This window comes from Psammomys obesus, unplaced genomic scaffold (genome assembly GCF_907164565.1).
Source record: "Psammomys obesus unplaced genomic scaffold, mPsaObe1.curated_primary_1811, whole genome shotgun sequence".
Lineage (NCBI taxonomy): Eukaryota > Metazoa > Chordata > Mammalia > Rodentia > Muridae > Psammomys > Psammomys obesus.
The window spans coordinates 4,376,495-4,389,910 of NW_026596046.1; the positions used below are offsets into that span (position 1 = coordinate 4,376,495).

The 13,416-nt window shown below is 47.7% G+C and overlaps 1 long non-coding RNA gene across 2 annotated transcripts; it reads left to right on the top strand.

Annotated features, from left to right (window-relative positions):
• Window positions 1-10,873: 10,873 nt before the first annotated feature.
• Window positions 10,874-13,162, top strand: LOC129688756 (uncharacterized). 2 transcript variants are annotated; one of them, XR_008721984.1, is made up of 3 exons: window positions 10,874-11,211; window positions 11,711-11,800; window positions 12,803-13,162. It is a non-coding gene; the product is annotated as an uncharacterized LOC129688756 (long non-coding RNA). The 2 variants fall into 2 exon arrangements; XR_008721983.1 differs by lacking the exon at window positions 10,874-11,211 and having other exon boundaries at window positions 11,632-11,800.
• The last annotated feature ends 254 nt before the right edge of the window (window positions 13,163-13,416 follow it).

Genomic DNA, 13,416 nt, shown 5'->3' on the forward strand with positions numbered 1-13,416 from the left:
ATTGTGCCGTAGGCTCATGTGGTTAAATGGTCTCCAGTTAGTCAAACTCTTTGGGAAGGGTTAGAAGGTGCGGCCTTGTTGAAGGAGGCGTGTCACTGGGGGTGGGGGTGGGGGTGATCTTTAAAGTTTTAAAAACCCGTGCTAGGCCCAGTCTCTCTTTTCCTCTTTGCCTGTCAATCAAGATGTAAAGCTCTCACCTGCTGCTCTAGCACCATGCCTGCCTGCTTCCTGCCTCGAGGATTATGGAGTAACCCTCTAAAACGATAGACACGCCCACAAGTAAATGCTTTCTTTTATAAGTGTTTCCTTGCTCATGGTCCCACTCACAGCAATAGAACGGTAACTACGATGGGTGGTGTCTTCTCACATCAAAAGAAAAGTGTCTAAGACAGACCCCATGCTTCATTGTCTTTGCAGTAGTCACGCATAGCATGGTAAATTTGGAAGCTATCATGTTTAAAGAACTACTTAAATAAAACCATTGGGTGGTTCATGGAATAGGGGCACTTGGCAGGATTACAATTGATAAGGTAAAACTCTAGAGCACAGGGATGCTTGAAGTTAGAATGTCTTCATTATAAGCTGGGTGCGGTGGTGCACGCCTGTAATCCCAGCACGCAGGGAGACAGAGGCAGGCAGATCTCTGTGAGTCTGAGGACAGTCTGGTTTACAAAATGAATCCAGGACTACCAAAGCTACACAGAAAAATTTTGTCTCAAAAAAAAAAAACAATAATAATAATAATATCTTCAATATAATCATTCATTATAATCAAAATCAAAAGAGAGGAGTAAGGCCTGTCACTCACTGCCACTTTCCCATGAATGCCTGTACACAAAAGGAATGTTATTATTTTTTTTTTCTGTGACAGCAAACTTCATAAGCAAACATCAATTGCACTAGAATTTCTGCTTACCAGCTGGTGAGAAGGGCCCCTTTCTTCCCCACATCCATATTGTTCTCCCTGCCTTCCTGACTTGCCTCAGATGTCTTTGAGCTCTGCTTGCCTGCTCAGGCTACAGCCTTCCCCTTAGAACTCAGCCTCATGGTCTCTGTGTGCTGATTTGGGGGAAGCACTTCGGTAGCTGGTTGCTTCTGAGTTGGGCATCCTCAGTTAGGGCTCTCTTTTCAGATGGATTTGTGTTAGAGCCTTCAGTGGTGGGGCCTTGACCCCTCAGCACAGTTCCTGTTGCCTCGGTTTCTCTTTAGTGGTGCAACTCTCTAACAATCACAGCAGCTCCCTCGGCATAGCTCTCATATTGCTTGCACTCCTTCGCATGCCAAGCTTTAAGCTCTTCATGTCTTTCTGTTCTCTCTCTCAATCTGAGTAAGAGCATTGAGGAGTAGCCATGCTGCAGCCTGCGTGCTATCCCATCTTGAAACTTTCTCCACCAAACACTTGAGCCGGTTACTTTTTGATTCACCTTTCAGGACACAGATTGAGTGCAGTCTTTGCCAGAATATTCCTAAAATGGCCCCTGGCTCAGTCCCATGTTGACTCTTTGTTCTCTGAAATCCTATGAAAGAAGCCTTCGTTTTTGTTTGTTTTATTTTCACATTTCTCGTAGAGTTCTGATCTTTCAAATTCCCACCAGAATAGCCTGCTAAGTTCTGGCTTTCTCAGCTCCTCTATCCCACACTGTAAACTTGTAATATTCCTATGTCAAACAGTTCAAAGGCCTATGAATCACATGATCAGATTTACCATGGCTACTGCCCAATTCCTAGTACTGATTTTCTGAGTTGGTTATTTTTCTCATTGATGTCACAAAATACCAGACAATAGGACCATAAAGTTGGAAAGGTTTATTTTGGCTCATGGGTTGAGGATACATTCCATTTTGTCAATAGAAGCATTGGTGGCTGAGTGTTGAGGCAGCTGGGCTCACTGCACTCAGATCGAGAAAGTAGCACTGAATTTCTGTGCTCAGTTCACTCTCTCCTGTTTATTCAGGGCCCTGGTGCATGGACTGATACTACCCACATTTAGAGTGGCTCCTTATACCTCAATTAACAAAATCTAGAAACTTCTTTACAGACGTGAACAAAGATTTGTCTCGTAGTGATTCTGGGCTCTGTCAAGTTGACAATCCATATTAGCCCCAAAGGTCCTCTCTTTGGCTCATTTGTATGATGGCTCTAGAAGATTCTATGGTAGGCAGGCAATAGGCAGAAAGGGTCAGAGCTGAATGAGAATTGAGGGCTCCCATTCTAGGTACATTTTTAAGTCTTAATAAACCAAAGGAATTTGACATGATTTGATTTTGTTAACTTGACACAAGCTAGAGCTATTTGGGATGAGGAATCTTAAGTGAGAAAATGCTTCCATCACATTACCCGTAGGCAAGTCTATAAGACATTTTCTTGATTAATGATTGAATTTTCTAGTTCTTAGACAGGTGGTCCTGGGTGTATAAAAAAATAGGACAAATGAAGCCATGAGGAGTAAGTGATTCCTGCTTCAGTTCCTGTCTCCAGATTCCTGCCTTCAGTTCCTGCTCCCACTTTCTCCAATTATGGCAGTGATGTGGAACTATAAGCCAAATGAACCCTTGACCTTCCAAGCTGCTTTTGGTAACGACCCTAAGACAGAGAGTTGGAGAGACCATACCATCAAAATCATGAAAATCAAGAGAACTTCTGCTCATAGAAGTCTTCACCATGGCCCCACAAAAAAAGGCACTGACACGGATCTAATGAGATAGAGAGAGCTGAGTCTCTGGCCAATGTCCCAGAGCATGGCCAGCTATAGATAAGCCCTCTATATAATGAAGGTCAATCTTCTTACCTGCCTTCTTCTCCAGTTTCATTCCAGTTGGCTCTCATAGGTCTATTCCCTTGTTCGGCTGTGATGGCTGCTGCCAGGGGAGGCTGTGGGTCTGGAGACTTCTGTCCACCAGGTGTGTCTGAGGTCCATTTAGGACACCATCTCTTGGAAAAGGAATTTGGTGGTCACAGCTTGCACTGACTGAGCATGCTGTGTGGGGCCTGGAGCCAGAGTTTGAATACAGCTTGGGTGTCTTCCCAGAGGTTTGTGTAATTGGTCCTCGGTCATCAGTATGGCAGTGTGAGAGGTGATATGGGACTCCAGTTAGTTCCCACCAGAGTGAAGAGGAAAGAGATTGACCTCCACTATCTGGCTTCCTGTCTGGTCATGTGATATTTCCCCTTTGCACACACTTCTGCCATGAAATCATTGCTATCATGTGACACAGCCTAGTGGAGCCCTTCTGACGTGGAATATGTGGGGCCAACTGATCCTGAATTTTAAGCTTACAAAACTGTAAGCCAAATCACCCATTTTTTTTTATAACGTATTCCAGCCTCGGTTTCACACCTGAGAAGCTGAGAACATGGTAGCAGCTTGGTCCTTGAAGCTGGGGCATCCCGGAAATCAGAGTAGTCACACAGTGGATGTTTCACAGTGGAAGGGCAGACAACCTGACAGCTGCTCAGCCCACAAGGCTGGTTGCCTCAATAGTCCCAACCTGGCACCAAAATCTAGAAGGTTCTTGTAGAGCCGCTGGTCCTTGGACAACAATGGAGACCTAGAAACACTGTTTCTGATATCGATGAAGGAAAGATCATCATCATCAGCAGCAGCAGCAGCAGCAGGGTAAATCAACTCAGAGACAAGAGGGAAGGCCAAGTGAGTGGAAAGCAATCTCCTTTCTGCCATGCTCCTTTGTATCTGGGTTTCTACCTGGACACGCTCCCACAGTTGGGGTAGGATTGGCTTGCTATGTAGCACGCTCCCACAGTTGGGGTAGGTCTTTACAGCAAAAGGACTGAGGGCAATTCCTCAGGCAAGGCTTACCCTACGCAGGTGATTCTAGTTTGTGGCAAGTTGACATTAAAACCATCCAACACAGGTGTTTTATTAGTGCAACACGAAATGGATGGCTATAAGGCAGGTCCTCGCTCTTGGCTGGTGAGCTTTCTCCTCATTCTCCCGAAGCAGAGGTTATGGGAAGAGTTGCCCACAAGCCCCCACCATGTGCCTGCCTCAGAGCTCTGCCAGGCCTTCCATCCACTCTCCCTAGCGGTTATCATCTGCACTTGGCTCTGACTCCCCGCTGTCCTCCCTTGCCTGAAGAAATCCCTCCACAGGCCTCCTCCAGCCCCAGAAATGTCTAACTTCTTGAGTCATAAATGCAAGGTTGTTTTGTTTCTTTAGTGTCTTGAAAGGTTATGTAAAAGAAAAAAAAAATCTTTTGAGTCGCAGTCTCCACAATTGCCACCCTGGCTTTCTCTTTTCCTTCTCAGAAAATTCTTCAATGAGTTGCGCATTTCCTATGTTCTAAGTGTCTTCCTCCTTTCATTCCCTTTGTTTGACTGCCTAATTGGCTACCCACCCCAGCTCTCCACAGACAATGCCTCAAAAGGGTCAGAACTGTCCCTCTATTCTGCCAAAACCTAGCAGCTGATGTCTGTCATCTTTGTGGTCTGTGTGGTATTGGTCTAGCTCAGCTGTTCTCAACTTGTGACCCTTTCAAAGGGATCACACATCAGATATCCTGCATGCCAGATATGTACACTATGATTCATAACAGTAGAAAATTATAGTTACGGAGCACCAACCAAAATATTTTGTGGTAGCAGGGCATCACAGTGCCTGCCTTTAATCCCAGCAGAGACAGGCAAATCTCTGTGAGTTCGAGGCTAGCCTGGTCTACAAGGTGAGTCCAGAACAGCCAGGGCTACAGAGAAATCCTGTTTTGAAAAACCAAAACCAAAAAAATAAAATAAAAATTATGGTTGGAGGGGGTTCAGCACGACATGAAGAACTGTATTAAAGGGTCACAGCTTTAGGAAGGAAAACCACCACCCCAGCTGTGTGAAAAGTACCTGCCCCTCCCACCAGAACAATGTCAGCTCCAGACTCTTCAACAAGGTACATGGCTATTTTTATCACTACAGGGACAGGGTCCGATGGGCCCGATTTCAAATTTTTGGCAAGTTATGGTAAGGCTTGGGGTTCTTTCCCCCTCCTTACCATGTTTGACATCTGTTCTTTGACTGGTTCCCTTTCTTTCACTGTATTTGCATACTCGTAGTCAGCTGATCAAAGCCTAGCTGGTTTCCATAAAACAGACATCCTGGTCTGTGTTACGCAGGGAAAGGGTGTCTAGAGAAGAGTTCCCAACCTACGGGTCGAGACCCCTTTGGGGGTCAGTCAACAGATATTTTTCCCCAAGGGTCGGTCACCTAAGACCAACAGAAAACACAGATGTTTACATCATGACTCATAACGGTAGCAAAATTGCAGCCATGAATTAACAATGAAAATATTTTTATGGTTAGGGTCACCACAACATGAGGAGTTGTATTAAAGGGTCGAGGCTTTAGGAAGGTTGAGAGCTGCTGGTGTAGCTGATCCCGCCTCCCCCCTCCAGTGAGGGCTCAGGGTCCAGTTCTCTTTCCCTCAATGAGTCCAGAGAATATCTTGGTCTCAAATACTGTTTGTGCCTAAGAATTTGTCAGGAACGTCTTCTGTCAGTCTCTCCTGTCTGCTCTGGGCTATTTGTATTTCCAGCCAGGTATGAAAGCCCGTTTGATTGATCTTCCTCAGCATGTCATTCCCCAATCAATCTACTCATTCCATAGAATGACAATGCCCACCATTTGGGACACGTGTGATTTATCTCTGTTCCCCTTCCTCTGTTCTCTGTGTGTTATCACATTTTCTTTTGTAATGAAAGATGGGGGCCTGAGGTTTATTTAGCTCCTGTTTCCGGAGGCATAAGAGCACAGATCTGGCTTCTGCTCATGAGAACCCCATGGCTGACGGCATCACATTTGTGGGGGGATATATGGAAGTGTGAAAGACCACACTGACAGACCAGAAACCAGAGCAAGATGGAGCCAGTTTTGTTCTTCTAAAACTACCCTACCTGGAGGACTAACTCAGGCTCCCACAATAACTGCGTCGATCCCTTCCAAGGGCAATAGCCCCAGGGGCTGAGCCAAAAGCACACAGAAACCATGGAACACTGCTATACTTCCTTTGCAGGACTGCCCTCCCTGTGACACCCCCACCCTGGCCATCATCACTGCTTCCTGCCTGGATCATTGCAAAGAAGAAAAAAGAAAAAACCCGCCTCACCTCACTTCCCTCAGCCCCCACCTGTGTTGCCTCACCCCATTGAGAGTGTGACCTGTTCCTGCAGAGGTCAGGATAACACTCTTCCTTTAGCTGCCTCCATAGCTCCCTGGTGCATACAGAACAAAACTCCTGCACTGGCCCTGAGGCTCCAGTGACACCGCTGACACCTTTCTGGGTTCTTCCTCCCGCTTCTGCCACCTCAGAGCTTCACGGCTGTCTCTCTGGGATCAATGCACCATCGCGGAGAGCCCTTTCCAGGCTCCCACTGAAATGATGCCCATTCTTGTCTTTTCCCCCTGCTCACTCTCTTAGCTCTGTGTGCATTATTGGGCTGTCATTTTTGCTCCTCAATCAGACTGTGAAGAGATGCTGACCCCACCGAAGTAGGATAGTGCGCCTGCCCTGTCCACCACTGCGTCTACACCAATTAAAGCAATCAAGACAATCCCCCCTCCACACACACACAGGCCTACAGATCATCCTGATACAGACAATTCCTGACAGAGACCCTTCTTAGGAGATTCTGGATGTGCCGAGTTGACAATGAGAGCTAGGGGGGCTAAGTTCAACACATAAAGCATAAACAACACGGGTTCTGAAGAGAATCAGCTGGAAATGGGGAGGTGCTAGCGGAAACATGGAGGCAAGTCATGACAGACGGCACCTGCTCGTAGATGTTGTCGACAAGATTGTTGAGGTGGGAGAAGCTGCCTGTGGCCAGCTGTGCAGGGGGAACAGGTCCAGGTGAGAGGCAACAGGCTTGCTGCGTACAAGAGAATGAAACAGACAGCGAGAATCATGGTCCAGCGGAACTAAGACACGGAAGAGAGCGGAAATGGGTGGCGATGGCTGTGCTAAAGAGTCCGTGTGCTCCGTCCCACTCACCTTGCGCTGTTGTCACCAACGGTGAGTTTTTACTGCACATGTTTTTGTCTCGGTGTAAGAGTAAGAATTTAAAATTGAATAGGTATTGTTTAAAATAAAAAAAAATGATACACTGTATTTTGCACCGACGCATACATAAACTTTAAATGTGCTGGACTGTTAAGGAGGTGGGGTGGGCCTAACAAAGACAATAAACAGACAAATGATCCAAGGCAGAGAGGGAGCCTCTGCCTGAATCTAGAGAATGCTCGGGGGTGGCACAGTCAACGCACTGGGTGACGGAGCTGTCTCTGCAGTAGAGTCAGGGGTTATTATCCCGATCCTCCATAGTGTGAGGAGGAGGCTTCCTATTCCCTAGGATACCCCCAACCCCTTCAAACTCTGGCTCCTACAGTGACCTTTCTGGCTCTTTGAATGTCTCTTTCTCTGCTAACCTGAAAGACTGGGCCTCAAGTGCCAGCTGCCCCCAGCTTGTCGCATCCTAGCCAGCCGCCTGGCCCAGACTTCCACATCTTTGGCTAGCACAGTCAGTGAGGCTTATGTACCCAAGAGATTCTTAGCCTGCAGGGAGAATGGAGCGGGAGGCGTCTTGCGGCCTGGAATGGGAGTCCATGTTTCACTCAAGTGGGTTTGTAGACGACTCTTCCTTTGCCCGATTCAGCACACCTCTAACACCCCAGGAGCATAAAAATGGCCGCTTCCTGATTTTCCGGTAGCTGGAGGTTAATATGAATTGTCAACTTGACAGGATTTAGAGTCACCTAGCAAAGAGGCTTCTGGGTGTGTCTGTGAGGGATTATCTGCATTGGGTAAACTGAGGGAGGAAAGTCAGTTTACCTAAACTGTGGGCTGCACCATTCTATGGGCCAGTATCCTAGACTGAATGAAAAGGAGAAAGTTAGCTGAGTGCTAGAGTTTATGCCTTTCCACGTTCTGACCCCTTGATGCATGCAACAAAGTCCTAGTGCCATGGCTTCTCTGGATGGCGCCCTTGAACTCTGAATCAGAATAAACCCCTCTCCCTTAAGTTTCTGTTGATAGTGAAGAAAAACAGCTACACAACAATAAGACCTGGTCTTTATTTAAGACCTTGATTCTACTTGACAATGGGGAGGGGGATCACGTGAACCAGGGCTCCGTTCTGCAAGGCATGGCTGGGATACAAGGGTCCTGTGAGTGTGTCTGGTCACTCAGCTGAGTATGAGGACTGCTGCTTCGAGAAGATGAGTCCATACCATGTCACTTTGAGGAAAGGACAGGTGGACGAGTCATTTGTATTCTGTGCCTGAAACTCGGATCATGATAAACCCCTTCCAGACTTGACGTCCCCAACACTTGAATTCACCAAGCGCCCCTATGCGGCCCAGCTGAGCATGCTGCTGAATTTTGATGGATGTGTACACCTCTAGGGACAACTGAGCCCATCCATGTGCTGAAGATGGAAGAGCAGCAGGAACATCAGGGTAGGTTGTTTCTTGCATGAGCAAGGTGTGACAAGCCAAGCACTGCTCCAAGGGTATGCCTAGTAGTTCTGAATGAGCCTTCAGCCAGAGGAGAAGATGGTCCTCAAACAGCAATGCAGGGCAACCTCTGGCTGTGCCCACCAGCTCTCCTGCCTGCAAATAGGTCTGGTTATCGTGCAGGAAGGAGCATAATAAGCAGATTCAAGTGGCAACTGACTACTGAACAGCTTTGAGAAAATGACCCAGAATCCAGAGCTGCTGGATGACCATGGCCTCAGTCCTGGGATACGTGTGGGATGTTACCCACACTGAACATGGCACTGCTGCCTGTGCCAGGCTGCTTCAGCCACGTGGAGTCTCCATGCATGCTGGAGGTCTAGGACTGCTGGGACCTAGACCCTCCAGAAGCTAGGGAGAAAATAGCTCTATTCTCTCAGGAAAGCAAAGTCGGGCTTCCCACCAAGGAAAGAGACTCCCCAAATGCTGGAGTACCATTCTGAAGCTGGAAATGTTTACCAGTCCATACCCTATCGAGAAAACACAGCATCTTGTCTCGGTAAATTGTGGAGAAAAGCGGCCTTCTTCAGTTCACTGTTGCAAATATCCAAGGTCAGAAGGCCACATCTGGTGATGGCCTTCTGTTGGCAGGGTACCATGTTACAAGGGCTCTCACCCAAAAAAAGGCTGCGAGCACACATGCTTTCTGGTCTCTGCCCCTTATGAAGCTGCAGAATTCAGTGGTGAAGGCCTCATTCTCCTGGCCAATTGTTTCTGCCCTCTAACACTTCACAATGGGGACTTAAATGCAACTTGAGTTGGGAGGTGGGAGGAGTTGTATTGAAACCATAGCAACAACCAAAATAAAAAAAAAATGTTCAAATGACTAAGTGGGGACTCAATGGCTGTACATGTCTCTAGACCCCCTGGGCCAGCATTTAGTTGAACTAGAACCCTTGCTGATTGTTTCACGTTCCATGATCTTGATCTCTTCAATGTTCCTTCTGATTTCTAGCATCCAGAGATATTCCATTAACACAAAAAGCTTAATGACTATGGTTTTAATACTCTAGGCAGCTTGTGTCAATTGTCCTGAGAATGAATGTATGTGAAGGGATTTGGGAACACCATCAGCCGTTCAAGTGTGTGTGTGTGTGTGTGTGTGTGTGTGTGTGTGTGTGTGTGTGTGAGAGAGAGAGAGAGAGAGAGAGAGAGAGAGAGAGAGAGAGAATGACTTCTCTGAAATCCTGCGCTAAATATCTACTCAAACTTTAGCTCTGGTAAACTAAATCTTATTTTAACAAATATTGTTGTCGAGGTCCCTGGGTCTCTATGGATTTTTCAGAGCACACGTCTCTGTTTCGTCTTTCCTCACTGTTGGCCAGGTATGCAAACAATTGGAAGGTTGTCAGTAGGTCAAGGCCATCTGTAGTTTTGTGGTTTTTACCGGTTGGCAGCGGCATGCTGGTAGGAGGCCCGGGCTGTGGGTCTAAGGTTGGTCAACTTTGTAATAAACCTATTAGATGATGCAACAGGGCACAGGCTTCAGAGACACACGTGGTCTCAGCTGTGGCACCTTGGAATCAGCCTGAGAACTCAAGGTAATTGCTTACCTTGGTCTTGAACTGGGCTTTCTGGGATAGTCCAGCCTAGGAGTGAGTTATATGCAGTAGTCCAGGGCCTGTGTTGGGATTTCGATTAATGTGTACAAGGAAGTTGGGAAATGGTTATTGTAGGAGCAGAGTGGAAATGAGACTTGAGATCTAGTTGATGGATGTGAAAGCTGGGCTCCTGGGGGGTAGACAAAGCTCCTATCTACCAGCTCTGTAAACAGGCTATAGACTGTCCAGCCTGGTGTCCTGGAAGGCCCCAGGGTGAGCTGGGGGATGTGCAAGCCAGTTTGGGATTCTGTTCCTTTGCTTGTAAGCATCCAGCTTCATGCATGGTGTCTGCCTAGGATGGTACATAGGGCCAGGACAGCCTGGCCACGGCCTGCAGGAGAAAGGAGATGATCTAGCCAGCGGCCACCTCCCAGGCCCAGCTGCAGGGCTGGGCTTCCTGAAAACTTTGAGTCTGGAGCAAGACAGCTGACCCCTGCCTGTGTGTTTACAGTTTTCACAGGGCTCTGGGGACAGCTGTGGCCTCCCCACCCCTGTGGCTTCATGGTGGTGATGCGGGCCCCTGCTGGAGCTGCCTGGATTTAGGAACATGGTCTCCCCATGGCTTTCAGCAAATACGGTGTGTTTGTTCATATCTCCTGTAAACAGTTGTTTTCTCAGTGTCCGCCTAGCTTGTGTTAAATATTAACAAAGAGAGTCCATGGCTGCTCTCAGGGTATCTATTTTAAATATTTAAGGAATTGCTCTTCCCCATCCCGGAATGACATCTTGGCTCAAATTTGCTAAAACTGCTGCCACTTCTCTGGTTATTAAATTGTGTGAAATGCCTATCTCTCCTCCCTCCCTCTGTAAACAGCTGCCTCATTCACCTCCAGTCACAACACCATGGGACATACTGGGTTCCAGAGCATCCTGCAAGGCGAGGTGCAACCTCCTGAGAAGCAGGTGGCTCTTGGGTTTGGTGGTTTCTCCCTGGAGTGGCAGGAGCACCAGCTGTGCTGAGCTGCTCTGAGCTCCATCTGTCTCCAGCCGGCCTTTGGCAGTAATCACAGGCTTTGGGACATTCTGCTCTACCTGGACTCAGTTGTGGAACCTTCCCCTGGCCTAAGATTTGCATTCTTAGGGATCTTCAGACAGGCAGGTCAGTTTCTCCTTCTCAGGGAAGGTATGGGATGGCAGTGCCACGAAGCCTTTTCGAAAGAAGTAGGTGATCTCTCCCCCCTTCCTCCCCACTTCACGGTGCGAGCGTACGAGTGGAAGGCAGAGGGTGATCTTTCTCCAACTTGGGCCAGAGAGGTCTAGCCCCAGTTTGTGAGACTCCTAGACGGCCCTGCCTCTCTGAAGAGCTAGTGAGATCACCCCCAAATTAAACCAATTTAAGGTCACTGGCCCTAAGGACTGCCACACAGATTTCAGCATTAAGTGAATTCCAACCCCTCTAGTATTTTAAAGACCTTTTAGTCTTTAAAAAAAATGAAAAGGAAGTGGTGGTTGTAATGCTATTCTTGATAGGGTGCCAGGGTGGACCCCAGGGCAGTTTCTGTTGGAGGAGCCTCACCAGAGGGCAGGGAGAGCACTGGGGTCCCATAAGAAGTCAGGAACCCTCTGTAGTGACTTTCTTTGCCCCCTTCTACCTGGAGGAAACAGTCGTGCCCACTTCGGAATTGTTAAGATCGACCACGTGGATTTTGTGAGTGACACACGGCGCCTGTCCAGTACTCCCACAGCTGGTGAGCAAGCTACTGCTGAAACTACAAGCAGAAAAAATAGGAGTGTTTTCTTGGGTAATCAGGAAGGAACACCAAAGGACAGGGTGTGTCAGTTCCTAGCCACAGTGTGGCCTGGCGACAGAGTCATTAGTTGTTGGAAGGTTTGGGGAGGGGGGGAGGTTGCCAGACAGAAATCAAACCGACAGGTTGGGACTGGGGTAGGATGTCGAAGCCTGAAGCTCTGCATGTGTCAGAGGGAAACTCAGGGATGGTGCCTCATCCCTTCTGAACCTCAGGGGCACAGACAAACAGGCTTGGGATGCTGAGGGGGAAATGCCCTCAGAGCAGGACTAAGTAAAAGTCTGTTGAGAAAACTGCTCAGTCCTTTACCCTCGGCTACCCAGACACAAGGTGGGGGCATCCAGCCGTGGCCTCGAACTCGCCCTCTGACACCGAGAGACACTGGGCATGCTTTCTAAGAGCTAACCTTTTAATGTGAGTGTTCAAAATCTGCCTCAGCGAGCTCACCCAGGACTTGTTGAAACGTGGGTGAATGAACCCAACCTGAAGCTTGTTGATGCAGCCAGTGTAGGCCGGAGGCTCTCAACCTGTGGGTCGTGACCCCCTCGAAGGTCCCATATCAGATATCCTGCACATCAGATATTTACATTACGATTCTTAACAGGAACAAGATTACAGTTACGAGGTAGCAACAAAATGATTCTATGGGGGAGGTGTCACCACAACATGAGGAACTTCGTTAAAGGGCTGCAGCCTTGGGAAGGCTGAGAACCACTGCTCTAGAACCTAGAGAGAGGCTGAGGATTTACATTTCTGATTAGCTCCTGTACTGGTTGCTGGTCTCCTCTCTGTCACACATGGCCTGTCAGGAGCGTCTTTAACATACATGACTCTCTTTTGGCTTCTGACCTGTCGCGTTGAGGACTCCTGCAGAAGTTTATCCCCTTCTGATATTCGTACCTAATGATCTTCATGCCCCGTCCTTACGCTTTCCCAATCCAGGTAGCTACCCGGCGGGGATACAGACCTGCTACAAATGAGACACACAGCACACCAGGCACTGGGCACAATCATCCCCGGGCTCCACTCTCGGAGACAGAGGAAGGATGGAGACCCGTCAGATACACAAAGAAGACCAGCCACGTGAGAAGGAAATAGGAGAACAACTAACTCCGTAGGGAAAATAAATAGTTCAGAAAGCAGAAGATAATTCCTCAAAATATTAACTCGTGTCTTCGGAGAAATGAAAGTTTTAGAGCCTGTAATAAAAAAAAAATAGATGCTATGAAAAAGCAATTACACAGTAAAGACAGAGCTTCGAAGTTAAACATGATCGTTTGAATAAAAAGGTTAATAGGCTGGGCCAGGTGGCGCACTCCTTCAATCCCCGCCCTCGGGAGGCAGAGGCAGGTGGATCTTCGTGAGTTTGAAGCAAGCTTGGTCTACACAGGGAATTTAAGGACAGCTAGAGCTACAAAGTGAATCATTTTCTCAAAAATGGAGAGAGGAGGAACCAGAGAGCTGTTTTTATTGGTTAATAGCACAGGCTGCTCTTCCAGATGACTCAGGTTTAGTTCCCGGAACCCAAACGACAGTTTATAGCTGTCTGCAACTCC